The sequence below is a fragment of the Siphateles boraxobius genome, unplaced genomic scaffold (genome assembly GCF_051911475.1).
Source record: "Siphateles boraxobius isolate OS27281-9 unplaced genomic scaffold, OSU_SipBor_1 6, whole genome shotgun sequence".
Lineage (NCBI taxonomy): Eukaryota > Metazoa > Chordata > Actinopteri > Cypriniformes > Leuciscidae > Siphateles > Siphateles boraxobius.
In genome coordinates this window covers 27,273,954-27,289,840 of record NW_027509186.1, presented here as the reverse complement: position 1 = coordinate 27,289,840, position 15,887 = coordinate 27,273,954, and positions in this window count along the sequence as shown.

Here is a 15,887-nt window from a genome sequence, read left to right as displayed (position 1 = left end):
ATTCATACACACACACAGAGAGAGAGAGAGAGAGAGAGAGAGAGAGAGAGAGAGAGAGAGAGAGAGAGAGAGAGAGGGAGAGAGATGCGATATAGCAGAGCTGTGTGTGGTTGCGGCTGTGTGGCTTTGATCAGTGCATTTCCCTTGTCCATTGTCAAAAGCAGCCTGAGTAGAGATGTGTGTGTGTGTGTGTGTGTGTGTGTGTGTGTGTGCTGCAGTACGGGGCTCCATTGAAGTGTTAAGAGTGCACAACTTTCTTCCTCTTTTCTTCCTTCCCTACCGTCCTTTCTCATATTATAAGAGACTTTATTATGTGGGCAGAAAGTGAGGGGGAAACGGGAGGGTGCGTGAAAGGGGGAGGGGGGCTCTCCTGAGGAAACTAAGTTCCCACACACGGAACAATGCGTTAGCCAAGCGAGGCGGCATTGTCGGAAAGACAGAAACTACTGGAAGTAAAAGTCTGGGACTAAACCGAAAAGTGATCGGCTCATGTGCTAACACTCAGCGCGGAATATGTGTGTTTCTCTGCGTGTGCGTGTGCTATTCAACATATGCAATTAATTCAGGGTTTTCTCTTCTTGTTCTAAAAACCCTGAGCCACGATGGTGAATGACTCCAGGCACAAGTCCTAATACAGCAGATATGCTGATGGAAAGACTAACGCAGTGTCAGAGGAAATTGCAGATGGTATCGGCCAAGTTCAAATGCACTTTCACCCCCCCATCCCTTCTCTTCCCTTCCTGTCATTCTTCTCGCGGCACAAACGGCCGTCAGCTAGGTATGCGTTCATTCTTTGTGTGCGGCAGGGGGTCCCTCACTTCAAACCGGCCCATCTAAAAGAGGGCTGCGAAGTCCCACGGAGTCCCCTGAGCCGTGAGCGGAGCAGACAGGCGTGACTGGACCGGCAGACATCAAAGTGGCTGGAGCCCTGCCCCTCCATCCTGCCCACACCGTGCCCCGCTGCCCTCTCCTCCCGCCGGGACAGTCTTCATTAGGACACCCTTACATGGGTCAGTGACATAGAAGAGGGGAAAAGCCAAGCTTGTATTCATGCTGGTTTAATGTTTGTGAAAAGCTTTTTATGCCATTTTCCGTCGTATGTTAGCTATACATATATATAACTGTTTTAATTAAATAATTTTTATGGACAGAACAATTATAGTTACATAACATTTACCTGACAGCTGCTATAGCAACAATATATTGACATTAGCATCTGACTAAAGGAAGGAAGGTTGAAAGGAAAAAGTAAATATATACCTCAAGGAACACATTATATTCTGTTACATTATCTAGTAATCATGCAGTAAAGTTATTTTCTTTGTAAGTAAATATGTTTTGATTGGAGTCCATTTCTGGTTTAAAAATGTCCAATATCATCTGCAGCTAAGCAGTCATTTTTCTCAAATATATTTTCCTCAAATATATCTATTAAGGTAAATTTTTGTGCAGCTCCATCCAGTAATAATATATGTATAATGATGGTGTTATATTATACATGTAGTATAAATATAATTAATTATTATTAATTCATAAATATCAAGAAATTTTACAACCTGAACTATCTTTGCCTTAAAAGTTCACATTTTCTGATATTTTAAGCGACTTATTGACCTCGATACACAGTCAGGGGTACTCTTTATGTCATTGATACTTACGTTTTTTTTTTTTTTTCATGAATTGCTTACTTTTAATAGATGTAAAATCTGATTGGTAATGTATGTACTTTTTGTTCACAAAAAAAATCAAAATGCATGGATGATAGAAGGGTAAACCTTAATTACATGGAGCTTTCTAAAATCTTCAGATGCCGAGTACCAATGTTCCAGCAGGTCCTTGTCTGATATGAGGCCTCTGGCCTGGTCAAGAGAGTTGTGGAAAGTCCCAGGGTTCACCGGGGGAATGCCATCAGGTGAATAGGCTTGGAAACATCCCCATGGATGAGAGCGTAGTGGGTGGTTCTCCCCCGAGAGAGACGGGAGCGGAGAGCCCCTGCTCTCATTCAGTCCTCTCCGGGTTTGCACACAGCTTCTCAAGTGGCCCATGAAAGCCCATAACCTCCTTGTGGGAGGGCTTAATTGAAGCTGAAATGCATAGAGACAATGGTGCGTAGAAACCTGAGTGAACGTAAGTATAAGCGCAGCACTTCCCCATGGCATTAATGGTGGCATAAATGACAATAACTGCTTTGTAACGCAGTGATATGGCCCTATATATCTGTCGTGAGCTGGGCCTGCCTCATTAGAGAGGCCGTACACAAAGAAACCAATCAGTCAGGAGGTACACGGGTGACTGCCGTTGTTTGCATCATTAGTCATCCCACCGATGCCATGCAATATGTTCTAGCGCCTAAGCCACCGGCCATATCATGAAAGAGCTACCGAAGAAGAGCTCAGACAAAAAAAAATTTGCAGTCGCTGAGAGGCGAAAGATTATTAGTTTATTCACTGTGCAGGTGCTGAGATTACACTGCATAGAGGGAGGTGCGATTAAAGGAATTGCCTGAGGATGGCCACCATGCATCCATGGATGAAGTTTAAAGTGCTCATTCTTTTCGTTTTAAAGCAGTTCTACTTCAAGCTGAGGTGTGTAATTTTTTCGATAGTAAAATACACTCTCGGCTTAATATGCATTGGCATTCACAAGGTAGATTTTCTTGAAAAGCATGAACTTTGCACTAAAACCTTTCTTTGTTCCCAACCAATGGGGCGAAACTACCAGTTTGGCCGGCCAATAACAGTTGTTTTAGGAAACCTGTTTGAAAACAATCATTTTTAAAATTCAATGCATTTCTTTCTTTCGTGAAATGCAAAGGAACACTGTAAACAATTTACAGTTGTAAATAAGAATAAAATATAATTTCAGTCTAATATAGTTTAATTGCCATTTCTAAGTACCGGTAATTATTTGAGAAATTTACTGAGTGAAAATTGTTTCTACCCCATTTTTTCGGTAAAGATATTTAGTCAAATGTCTCTGCCTGGTTTACACCGTCGGTGAAATGTGACCCAATTCCGATTTTTTTGCTCGTATGTGACACAGATCGGGTGTGTTCTATCAACAGGAAAAAGACGCATGCATTCGGATATTTCGAGATCGGTTTCAGGCCTCGTTCAGCCTTTTTCATATGTGGAAATGAATCAGAAATGTGCCAGTGCGACTGTCATGTAAACAGGCAGATCGGATTTTCTGAGGCAAGGCTACGTCTCCAAGGTTTAATGACGAGAGTAACCCCGACGCATATCTGCAAAGGGACGGATGGCCCGACGAAACATTGTGTCGTTGTAGGAGAGGAATGTGGACAAATGCTACACATCAAAGGTTGGCTTGCTCATCCCAAAAATTTCGGACCCACTGCTCCTTGTTAAAGCCTGCCACGATCTCATGAAAATGTGTATCTATTGCATGAATTTAATTTCTCGTGCCATTTACGCCAAAAATAGTTTTTGCGTACATATGATAAACACTTTATGGCGTGTAGCCTAATACGCACGCATTCCACTCCCGTAATCCTACCCAAGGGGTTTACAGTGCGTATAATATGCACACAAAAACTATATTTGGCGTAGGCTATAAATGGCACGAGAAATTAAATTCGTGCTACACACTTTCATGAGATCGTGTTGTATGTTCCCAGCAGTCCTGAAATCTCTCTCGCACACAATGACTAAAGCATAGGCCTATGCGCAGGCTGCAATGATGGCCTTTTTTCATCCTCCACCACCTCAGAATCATGGTGATGTTTGGCGAACTTCGCATATATCGCAAAGCTAGCATCAAGCATATTTCGCGTTAGTCCATCTGTACAAGAACACCTTTTAAGCATGCGCAATGTTTCAGATCTATGTCAAGTGTAAACACATGAATCGGATATGGGTCACAATTGAAAGAACGTGTAAACGGACGGTCAAATAAAATCGGATATAGGCAACAATTCAGAATTGGGTATCAAGACCTGCAGTGTAAACGTCTATTCAATGACTTTCATTAGGCTATAAAAAAACAGTTAAAACATATTTCAAAAGAACAACTGAATGCAACTGTCGCCGACTTGGCGCTTTTCCCAAAAAGATTACTTTTTTGCATGTTAGTTAAATAAGGACCACTGAAAACATATAGTCAGTAACTAAATAACTATTAGATTACAAATTACATATAAAAGTGGTTCAAATCAAAATAACCCAGCATTTTTAGAGTGTACCTTTAAGCAAAAAGACAATGAATAAATCATTTATAAATTAATACAATTTATTTATATATATATTTAAAAAAACGGCAAGCTGGAAGAAGTTTATAATGTAATACAGAAATTAGCTAAATAAATGAACAATTATTCTTCATTGGAGGCATGCATATACAGTTCATTGATCCATGCAGTTGAACAGAACTGCAACAGTTTTTTGCCTACAGTTTAGTGTGTAATATCACTGCATTACCCAGCTCCCCCTACATCACAGCCTGTTGCCGTGGAGATAAGAACTGTGCCACAGCTGTATGAGCGTCTGAACCAGTGACTACAGACACAAAAACTATGCAATCACTTGCACGCCTCAGTGCAGCATTTTGCATTCATAGGACACTTTATGGGGTATTATGCAAATTTTTTACCCTTATCTTTCTTTTTTTACTCACGGCATACAGACGTTTTTAATAGAAATGTATATGAAAGAGCGCTATTTATCACAATAGAAAACAGTGTACTAACTGCTGGTGCTCTGCGTGTAAATCAGTTATGAATCTGGAACAGAGTCAGCCATGGTAACACTCAGTAACTTTCTCCATATGCGTCTTGTTCCATATTATCAAAGCCTCCCATGCTTTCCCATCCCCCCTCTCCTAATCTTCTCCACTTATCGGCCCCCCATTTTCATTATTTTTCCTTCCCAAACGTCCTACTTTGCACACCAGAACTGTTTTCCCTGTATTTTATCAGTTCATCTTTGCTATACTCCCTGAACATTCTTATGGGCCAGTTCTATGTTTTCCTGACATTCTTCACATTCATCTTTGAGTTGCCATGGGATAATAAATCTACTGAAAGCCCCCCTGAGGGTCAAATACCACTCTGTGCATAACATGGACGTACCTTTGCAAAAATGCCAAATTAAATAATACAAATATTGTTTTCTAATATGTGTTAAATTTCTCTGAATTTTTAAAATTCAAAATGCAAATTTATTAAATGAGTAAATGCTGGTAGTAAAAGATAATAATAAAATAAAAACAGCCGGTCACGCTTTAGTTTAGGGTCCAATTTTCACTATTAACTAAATATTAACTTGCCTCAATAAACTCCTAATTACTGCTTATTAATAGTTAGTAAGGTGGTTGTTAAGTTTAGGTATTGGGAAGGATTAAGGGATGTAGAATATGGTCATGCAGAATAATGCCTGTGCTTTATAAGAACTAATAAACAGCCAATATCGTACTCGGTTACTAACGTAACCTCGGTTCTCTCTAGAGAGGGAAAGAGTACTGCGTAATATCTTACACTAAGGGGAAAACCTCTTTTCCACGAGATATTGAAGCCAAAAATTATCCTTAATTTTGAATTAATGTAAAACGCTGTGCAGCAGCATGCGGACATAGGCAAGACTGCTTGCGCGCCTATTGGCTGCCCTGCGGCAACAGCAGCAGCCTATCGAGAGTGGCCCTGCGTGACACATATCCAATGGGGGCATTTCGCACCCACTTCGTCACGTCCAGCCAGAAAAGGCGTGGTCTCGCCCTATAAATATAGCTCCAATAGGCTGGTACACTGGTTTTCATCGCCGAAGCGAACCAGAGCTGTGTATGCACGGCAAGATACGCAGTACTCGTTCCCTCTCTAGAGAGAACCGGGGTTACGTTAGTAACCAAGTACTTTCTCTTACGAGAGTATCTCTCGTACTGCGTAATATCTTACGCTATGGGGAACACAATGCAAAACGCCGTGCTTACAGGTATCCGACAACAAAGTCCCAAGGGCAGTAGCCCGGGGCTCATATAGTGCATAATCACCATAGACTCACAGAGAGTCGGAGAAGAGAGGCTGCAAGCATCATTCCCCACGAAATAGCATCCTACAGGAGCTAGTTATGTTAACAGTGTTTCACACAGACAGGGTGAACGTGTTCAGCCTGAACTGGGCAATAGTACGGGTTATTCACCACCCATGGAGCTGTTTTATCGCTCAGTGAGCGATGCACAAGCAAAACTCAGCATCTGGGCCGGCACAGCAGGGCAGATAGCACTGAATTCTATACCGACAGAAGCTTGGCTTGTAAGGCGGGAACCTCTAGGTTATAAAACCTTATAAATGTAGACAGCGAGGCCCAGCCCGCGGCCGTACAAATATCTTGCAGGGTAACCCCACTATACCACGCCCACGACGAGGCCAAGCCTCTCGTGGAGTGCGCTCTGACACCCAAAGGACACTGCAGGCCCTTAGAAGTGTAAGTCAGTGCTATGGCGTTGACTATCCATCTGGATAGGCTCTGTTTTGATGCGGCCAGTCCCTTGGAGCGTCCGCCAAACAAAACGAAGAGCTGCTCGGTCTGTCTGAAGACAGACGAGCGGGACACATAAGCTCTCAGTGCCCTGACAGGGCAAAGGAGACTCGCCTCCTCCTCCTCATCATGAACCGAGAGTGCGCACGGGGAAATAACCTGGGCCCTGAATGGTGTGTTGAGGGATTTGGGCACGTACCTGTGCCTTGGTTTGAGTATGACTTTTGAGTCATTAGGCCCAAACTCCATACATGACGCGCTTACTGAAAGCACTTGTAAGTCCCCTACGCGCTTCACTGAAGCGAGAGCCAAAAGAAACACCGTTTTGATAGACAGATGCTTCATGTCTGACAAATGGATTGGCTCGAACGGGGCACCTTTCATGGCTTCCAAAACCGTAGAAAGGTCCCACACCGGGACTGAAGGAGGTCTGGGAGGGTTCAGCCTCTGAGCTCCCTTGAGGAATCGCACGACTAGGTCGTTTTTCCCCAGTGACTGGCCAGACACAGGTTTTGTAAACGTTACTATGGCCGCCACGTACACTTTGAGCGTGGATGGAGTCCTGCCCCGTGACCCCGCAGTCTACGGGTGAAAAGCCCTGAGATTGAGCCCTGGTTTGCCCTGGTTTGTCCAGAGCGGAGCCACAAGCAGCACTGGGCATCCGTTTTCCCTGATTCGTTCCAGCACTTGAGGCAGGAGCGAGAAGGGGGAAAAAGCATAGAGGGGACAGCAGGGCCAGACGTGGGCCAGCGCGTCCTTGCTCTTGGAGAAATATTTCGGACAGTGAGTGTTCTTGTGGGACGCGAACAGGTCCACCTGCGCTCTGCCGAATGTCTCCCACAGCAGTTGGATCGTCTGCGGGTGCAGCGACCATTCCCCTGCTGGGACATTGTCTCTGGACAGTCTGTCTGGTCCCAGATTCAGGTGACCAGGCACATGCGCCGCTTTCAGTGAAAGCAGGTTGTGCTGAGCCCAGACCAGGAGGCGTTCCGTTAGCCTGTAAAGGTTTCGGGACTTGATGCCGCCCTGGCGAATTATGTATGCCGCCACTGACATGTTGTCCGACCGGACCAAGACGTGGTGACCCTCTATCTGGGGACAGAAGCGCCGTAGCGCGTTGTCGACTTCCATCATCTCCAGACAGTTTATGTGTAGGAGCTTTTCCCGTTCTGACCACTGGCCAAAGAACGGTCTGCCCTCGAGCAGCGCTCCCCATCCCGAGGGGGAGGCGTCCGTGGACACAACCTTCACACTCGAGGGGGTCCCCAGACTCACACCTGACTGATACCAGCCGGTTATCTTCCAAGGTTCCAAAGCTGAAACGCATTTCAGATCAACCCGGAAGCGAAACCGACCAGCGGTCCATGCCCTGGGCGGAACTCGCGCTTTCAGCCACAGCTGCAGTGGGCGCATGCGAAGCAGACCCAGCTGGAGCACTGAAGCTGCTGAGGCCATGAGGCCCAGCATTTTCTGAAACCTTTTGAGCTGGACTATCGAGCCACGGAGGAAGGATTTCACGGCGTGCTGAATGTCCAGTTTGCGCTCTGGCGACAGACGCGCTGTCATGGACAGCGAGTCCAGCACTGTTCCCAGAAAATAAATTTTCTTGCTGGGAGACAGCGAGCTCTTCGCCCAATTGACTGTGAGACCCAGATTCTCAAGATGCTCAAGTAATGTGGCCCTGTGTTCTATGAGCTCTGATTGTGATCGAGCTAGAATCAGCCAATCGTCCAAGTAGTTAAAAATTTGCATGCCCTGGAGTCTCAGGGGTGCGAGAGCCGCGTCCATGCACTTCGTAAATGTACGGGGTGCCAGGGACAGGCCGAACGGCAGGACTTTGTATTGGTATGCCTGGCCCTCGAAGGCGAATCTCAAGAATCGCCTGTGACGTGACGCTATTTGTATTTGAAAATAGGCGTCTTCCAGATCTATTGACATAAACCAGTCCTCCTGGTGAACTTGCGCGAGGATTTTCCTGGTTGTAATCGTTCTGAACTGGCGCTTCGTGAGCACTTTGTTCAGCTGTAGCAGATCTAGAATGGGTCTGAGACCCCCGTCTTTTTTCGGTACCAGAAAATACCTGCTGTATAGCCCCCCTTCGCTCTGAGCCTGAGATAAAGGTTCTATAGCCCCTTTGCTCAGTAGTTTCGCTATCTCGGCTCGAAGTAGATGAGATACTTCGTTGTTTACCGTCGTTTCGACTCGCGCCGCGCAACAGCGGGGGCGTCAAGTGAACTGCAGCGAATAGCCTCTTTTTATAATATTCAGCACCCACTTCGATACCCCGGGAAGCTTTGCCCACACATCTGCGTGAAAGGCTAGAGGTAGAATGAAACCTGGGCTCTGGCCGCGGCATAGCGGCGGCCAGAGAGCTCCGGTGTGCTGAGAAATAGACACTGTGTTTGCAGTGTGCGAGGCGGGGGGAGCGCTGATCACAGCGGGCAGCCCGACTGCGCTCAGCTTCTCTGACAGGTTGTGGAGAGAAGGCGAGCGGGACGAGCCCCGTGGGGTTCGTCATGTCTGTAAGGGAATGTGGGTGCGGGATAGCGGGCACACTCACTGCACTGAGAACACTGTCGGCTCGCGCCGACTGAAAATGTGTTGGTTTCGTTTTTACAGAAACCGTGGGACATGCTTCGTGTAGTGTTTGTGGGCACTGTGTCGTGGGCACATACACTACATTTATTGCACAATCGACATGAGTCAATTTTATTTGTGCTAGCCCTGTATAGTGGCGGGCTGTGTCTGCGTGTGGGAATGGGCACTGAGATGTGGGGATTCTTACAACACTCATAATACCATCGGCCGTGGCCGGAACACCAGAAAATACACTCTTTATTGGATTTATCTGGGTAGCCGAATAAACGGCTTTTGTGTGCAGGCAAGCGGGCAAATGGACCGGTTTGTTGACTGCTAAATACACTGGAACAGTCACATTGCATGGAACTGGACGAACGAAACGTTTCTGAGAAAATCCGGCCGCAGCGGGATTTGAACACCGTCGCTTTCCTAGAGAGGCTAGGAAGGCTTTGAGACCTCGGGCTTGATTTCGATCCTCGGCCGGGGCCTGCGCTGAGGGGGGCGGCGTCCAGCAGATCGAGAGCGCGGTCTCTGTTCTCGGCCCTGGCGGCGTTGAGAAGAGGCGGGGGCCGGTGGTGCAGGTTGCGGCTGGGTGCTCCGGGCAGACGGCTGTTTAGAGCGACCTACTGCGGAACTAGAGCGCTTCGGAAGGAAGTGCTTCATCGCCTACGATGTCTTTTGAACCTCTTGGAATTTGTCCACGAAATCTTTGACGGCATATCCGAAGAAGCCAGCTGACGAATTGGGCGCGTCGAGGAATGCAGAGCGGTCAGCTTCAGTCATTTCAGACAGCGTCAACCACAGATGTCTCTCAGCCACGGTGAGAGAGGCCATGTTCCGTCCAATGGCCTGTGCAGCTGATTTTGTAGCGCGTAGAGCCAGGTCTGTAGCGCTCCGCAAATCCGCAATGCTGATCGACCCATCGCCTCCCTCGTCCATTTTTCGGAGAATGTCGGCCTGGAAGATCTGCAAGATGGCCATCGTTTGTAGTGCTGACACGGCTTGCCTGGCGGCGGCGTATGCGCGACCGTGCATCGCTGACGTCACTCGGCAGGCTTTAGATGGTAGAGCCGTCTGCGCTCGCCGTCTAGCAGAGGGCGGGCTGAGATCAGAAGCTACCGCTGCTTCCACTGGGGGAAGAGAAAGGTATCCTTTGTCTTTCGCACCGTCCACAGTGGAGAATGCAGCCGAGACAGAGGTACGCACCCTGGCCGAGAGGGGGGCGCCCCAGGACCTCGCGACTTCTTCATGAAGCTCAGGAAGAAAAGGCACGGGCCTGGATTGTGATGGCGTGTGGTCCTTCTTGAGGAACCATCCGTCCAATCGGTTGTGGGCAGGCTGCGCGGGCGCCTCCCAGTTGAGGCCGAGGTTGTCGATGGCTTGAGAGAGCAGACGCATCAGCTCCGATTCAATGCCGGCTTGTTTCCCAGAAGGCTCGCGGATAGCAGAGGGGAGGTCCACAGAGCTTGCCCAATCCTCACTATCCGACGCCAGGATAGAACAGGCCTCGGCTGTTTCATCGACCTCAATGGCGGAAGCGGCGGCGGACGGCAGCCGCTGTCCGTTCGGGGAGGGACTCGAGCGATGCCGGCGAAGCTGGCGGGCGAACCGGCGAGCTTTGGAGGGCAGGAGAAGGCTCGGGGCCGCGCTGGGCACAGCGCTTCTTACGGCGCGGCACTACAGCGGGTTGAAGTGCAGGCTCTGAGAATGATGCCAGGCGAGTCCTCAGAGTCACCATCGGCAGTAGCTCACAGTGAGGCCACAATCCGCCGTCGACAAGAGTGAGAGCCGCATGATCCTCACCCAGGCAGGAAACGCAGATGACATGGCGATCCTCTTCACTGAGCGTGGCTCGGCACGAGCCGCAGGATCTATGCATCTTGAAAAAGACGCAGCTCTTTTATGAGAGAGAGAGAGAGACAGTGAAAAAATGTGTGTCGCAGCGACAAACAGACACACACACTTGAAAAGGATATGACGCCGAAAAGCGTAGCAGGTATGGCGGCTAAAGGCGGCGATGCCAGCGACTTCAGACTCAAAGGCTCGTCCAGCTGTGTGCTTTTACTCAGATGGCATGGCTTCTCACTCCGGATCCAGCGATGCGTGATGCTTCGCTGAAGATATGAAAATCAGTGTACCAGCCTAATCGAGCTATATTTATAGGGCGAGACCACGCCCTTTCTGGCGGGACGTGACGAAGTGGGCACGAAATGCCCCCATTGGATATGTGTCAAGCAGGGCCACTCTCGATAGGCTGCTGCTGTTGCCGCAGGGCAGCCAATAGGCGCGCAAGCCGTCTTGCCTATATATGCATGCTGCTGCACAGCGTTTTACATTCATTCAAAATTAAGGATAATTTTTGTCTTCAATATCTCGTCGAAAAGAGGTTTTCCCCATAGCGTAAGATATTACGCAGTACGAGAGATACTCTCGTAAGAGAACCTAGTAATATGCATGATGATAAGCAACTAGTTAATAGTGAGAATTGAACCCAAAACTAAAGTGTTACCAAATAGCCACTATTATTTAGTTATTGTTTTTTGGTAGTTTTATGGGTTTTTGTAGGTTTATGTGTGTAACGGCTTTTAGAGCAGTTACTCTGGTCTTGAGCAGTAGTACTACTACTATGCCCTAGGGGGGCCCCCCAGACTTCTCTTCCTTTAGATAAAAACAGGGAGAAGTAGAGTTGGGTATGTTTGGTTAGAGAGAAGCATGGCCTCTTTCTGCTAACCTAATGTGTAAAGTCCGGGTTGAGAAACTATGGTTTTAAGCTCATCCAAGTAAGTGTTGTTCATTTTGTATTGTAATTTTTGTTTTTGCTGGTTCGTCATCTCATCTAATATATGTGGTATTAATGTTAGCCTGTATGTTGTTGTTTAGAAGGACTTCTTGGATATACCATGTCCACAGAGTTATCGTTCTTATGCTAAAAAGAAAAGTATTCTCGTCGCTTGATAAACTTAATATTGAGCCACTGTAGTCACTTGGACTATTTTAACGATGTCTTTAATAACTTTTCGGGGCTGGCAAGTTTCAATCCCTCAAGAAGCCTATGGACTAGTATGGAGGAGTGATCCAGCTCTCAGATTTCATCAAAAATATCTTAATTCGTGTTCCGAAGATGAACGAAGGTCTTACGGGGTTGGAACAACATGAGGGTGAGTAAATACTGACCGAATTTTCATTTTTGGGTGAACTATCCCTTTAATTGGTCCAAAAACAAAATAACTATCACAAAAACCCAAATTTCACTGTTTTTTGGCCCTGACACAAAATAACCAGCTAATCATTTCACTAATCATACCGTTAGTACATGGGAAAGTGTGAACAACATTTCTTGTGTTAGAAATGGTTACCTCCAAAGAAAGATGTGCAGCTTTGCATCAAAATGGCCTCACATTTATGGAAATTGCTGCAAAGAATATTGCACCTGAAAGAACCATTTACCGGATCATCAAGAACTCCAATGAGAGAGGTTCAACTGCAGTGAAGAACGCTTGATGAAGGACGTCCCAGAATGTTCATCAAGTGGCAGGACCGTCTCCTCCTGAGGAGACAGCTATGGAATCTTGTCACCACCAGCCCTGAGCTTGCTCAATATTGGTGCAAAGTTATTTTCTCTGATGAAGCCCTCTTCCAACGGTTTGGGACACCTGGACAATCGTTTGTCTTGAGAAGATAAGGTGAATGCTGCCATGAGTCCAGTGTAAACTGTCCTGCAAGAGCAACTTCTCCCAACGACCATGGGAGGAATTTGGTGATGATCAGTGCATTTTCTAGCGTGATTGAGCACAATGTCTCAAGTGGTTCAGAGATCATTGCATTACAATTTTTGGATCCATGGACAGGCAACTCCCCAGATCTTAATCTCATAGAGAACCTGTGGTCAATCCCTTAAAAGGCAAGTGGACAAGCAGAAGCCTACAGATTAGGCAAGAATGGATCACCATCAGTCAGGATTTGGCCCAGAAGCAGATATCCAGCATGCCAGAGTGAATTGCAGAGGTTATGAAGAAGTGTCAACTCTCTTTGCATATATTGAATTTTTTTACAATAAAAGCCTTTAAAACTTGAAATGCTCATCATTGTTTTCCAATATAATCTTGGAAAAGGATCATTTTTAAAATAATCTACAAATACTGAAGCAGCAAACTTTGCGAAACACAAAATTTATGTCACTGCCAAAACTTTTGGCCTTGACTATCCACTTCATTTTTTTTTCAGGTAAGAGCGAGCGTGTCTGGCTTTCGGTGTCATTCGCTTCCAGTTATTTTTAGCTGTACAAAACAACTCGTTATCCTGCTTGATATTGCAAACTGGTATTTCTGACCATATTATTTTATGGTATTGTCTTAATTATAAACACGCTGGTTTGTAGAGCAAACACTTTTTACAGTTTAGTTTTGTATGTAGTTTGATATTATCTGACTGTTTTGATATTCATTTTTATTTCCCATATGGCAATATTTTATACTCATGATATGTGAACAAAACCAGATGTCACTTGGTTTTAACTGAAAATACAACCTTATGTAAGCTCAGTCAAGCTTACATTAGGATACGTATAAGAACATGTCAACAGGAAGGTTGTGTAGACATTTTTTGTGCTTAGAATCGAAGCTTCAGACAAACAAGGAACCCTTAAGTTAATCATTAATCTTATAGTGAGATCTCAGCAAGCATTGTTTCTGTGTTAGTGATCGCGCACTTGTTCTGCTCAATAAACGCATGAGGAACACCTGTACCATGAAAAAGAAGAGTTTCTCACCAGACTGAGCCTCATCTAGGATGTGTGATTTTACTGTGCGCAGTGAGGCAGTAAAATCTGAAGGCAATTACCATGGAGAGCGCACACTCCTGAACTAGCCAGCCTATACAGGCACGCTGTGTCCCCTAATGAGGTGTGACCAGACTCATGAGTTACCATGGAAACTCCTACCAAGCCACTGCAACGCCATCAAATCTTCTATATGATAACTCCCCCCTCACCTCTCTGTGGTAATGGATAAACGCCTGGAGGATAAGTTACCCATTGACAGTTTAGCTGTGAAGTCAAATCATATGATGGCTGAAATCCGACTTCAATTTCAATAATGACCCATTTAAAAGAGTGGAAGTTAAATGCATTTAATATATACAAACATGAATGCAAACTAAACATTATCAGTCTAATACAACAATAAGTGAAGAAAATTGTAACAGCTCATTTGGTTTGGCATGAGGCTGAGGGTTTCAGATTCTTGGCAGTTTTGAAGATATTTACTGCTATGTGTCTCCAAATTGCCAGGATAAACTGAGATAAATAAATAGCTTAGTTTCTTGGGCAAGAATATCAGGAACAAATCTCTGATCTTCAGGGCTAGATATAATTTTGTCATTTGGAGTGTTTTACAACTTTCATAAGTTTTTTCTGTGCTGACCTTCTCTTTCAGCCTTTTTAAGTATAATTTTCTAGATTCCTAATGTGTGAAATTAAAGTCACTAGCACTTATTCTAATTCCTACATTTCTTAAGTAAAGTTGTCAAGTCTCTGCTGTCATGCATTTAATTGTATGAAAATGATGTGTTCAAAAATGTGAATAGCATGAAAAAAAAAGAATTTTGCCACCAAATGTTCCAACTTTCCTGCAAAATGGATTGCTGGAAAATTGCAGCTAAATGATATAGATTTAAAACTTCTAAAGGAATTTTATTTAGAATTCTATACTTTTTACTTTAATTATCTTAATATGATGGCTTTTCTCAGCAAATATTGATATGCCTATATATATAAAATAATCACAAATATGTGATTGTGATTAATTTGATTATCCATGGAATATCCATGGGAAAAAAATCCAAGGAATACCTAATTCCACATTGGAATTATGTTCTGACAAACACGTAATTTACTGAACTGCAAACGACACTTTTGGAACTCTTGAATGAGGCAGAACTCAGAAAGGGAAAATATGTGGGAGGTATTTCATTCAGATTAATTCGCTGGTCATTCAGTTTACTGAATCGGCCTTTGAGAGCAAAAAAAAATGTCAGAGTGGCGAGTGACAGGCTGCTACACAGGTTGCAGGTCCTGAACGGCTCGTTCTCGTAGCAGCGCCTGCGTGCCCGGTGCTGTCCGGTCACCGCTCAAGCGTTTTTGTCCACCAGTGGCACATTCCTTCCTCTTGGCCAGTCTTGTGTTTATTTCCAAGGAGCAGTCTTTTTTCCCAGGTCCCTCTTGGCCTCTGAGCGAAGGCTTTTGGCAGAGATCCACGTTGTACAAAAGGTCCGGGCATTCCAGCTGTCTGTCTCTAATCCCTAGTGTCAGCTCGTGTTAATGTTGCAGCGTGAAATCTGAAGGCGCAAAGCGGCGTGGAATATTAAAAAACCATCGTCAGAATTCCTCTGGAAAGGCAACTAGTCTGTTGGTGGAATTAGCGAGGGCCGCTGCATTACCAATCTTGAAGATGAGGGTTTTTTGAGGCACTGGAAGTGCTTGCTGTAGTGGTTTGAGGTGACGAAGGACAGGAAATTGATGAACACTGTCCTTGGAGTGGAGACATGTTCCGGTTCAAGAAGAAAAGGGAAGAAAGTGACTGACGCAGGACTAAAGCAGCATTTCCGTTTTTTTCTCTCTGCCCCATCAGCCTGGAAAAACAGACAATAGACAAATGACACGGCTCTGCGGACGGCTGATTATCTCACATCCCTTCGCCTCATATCTCTCCCTCACACTATTGCTCTCTGAATCCTCCATAACACCTTCTGGAGCGAATCAACCTGTGGGCTGCTCCAATCGCAGTGCAATGTGCTTTATTTATAAATAACTTATTACAAATA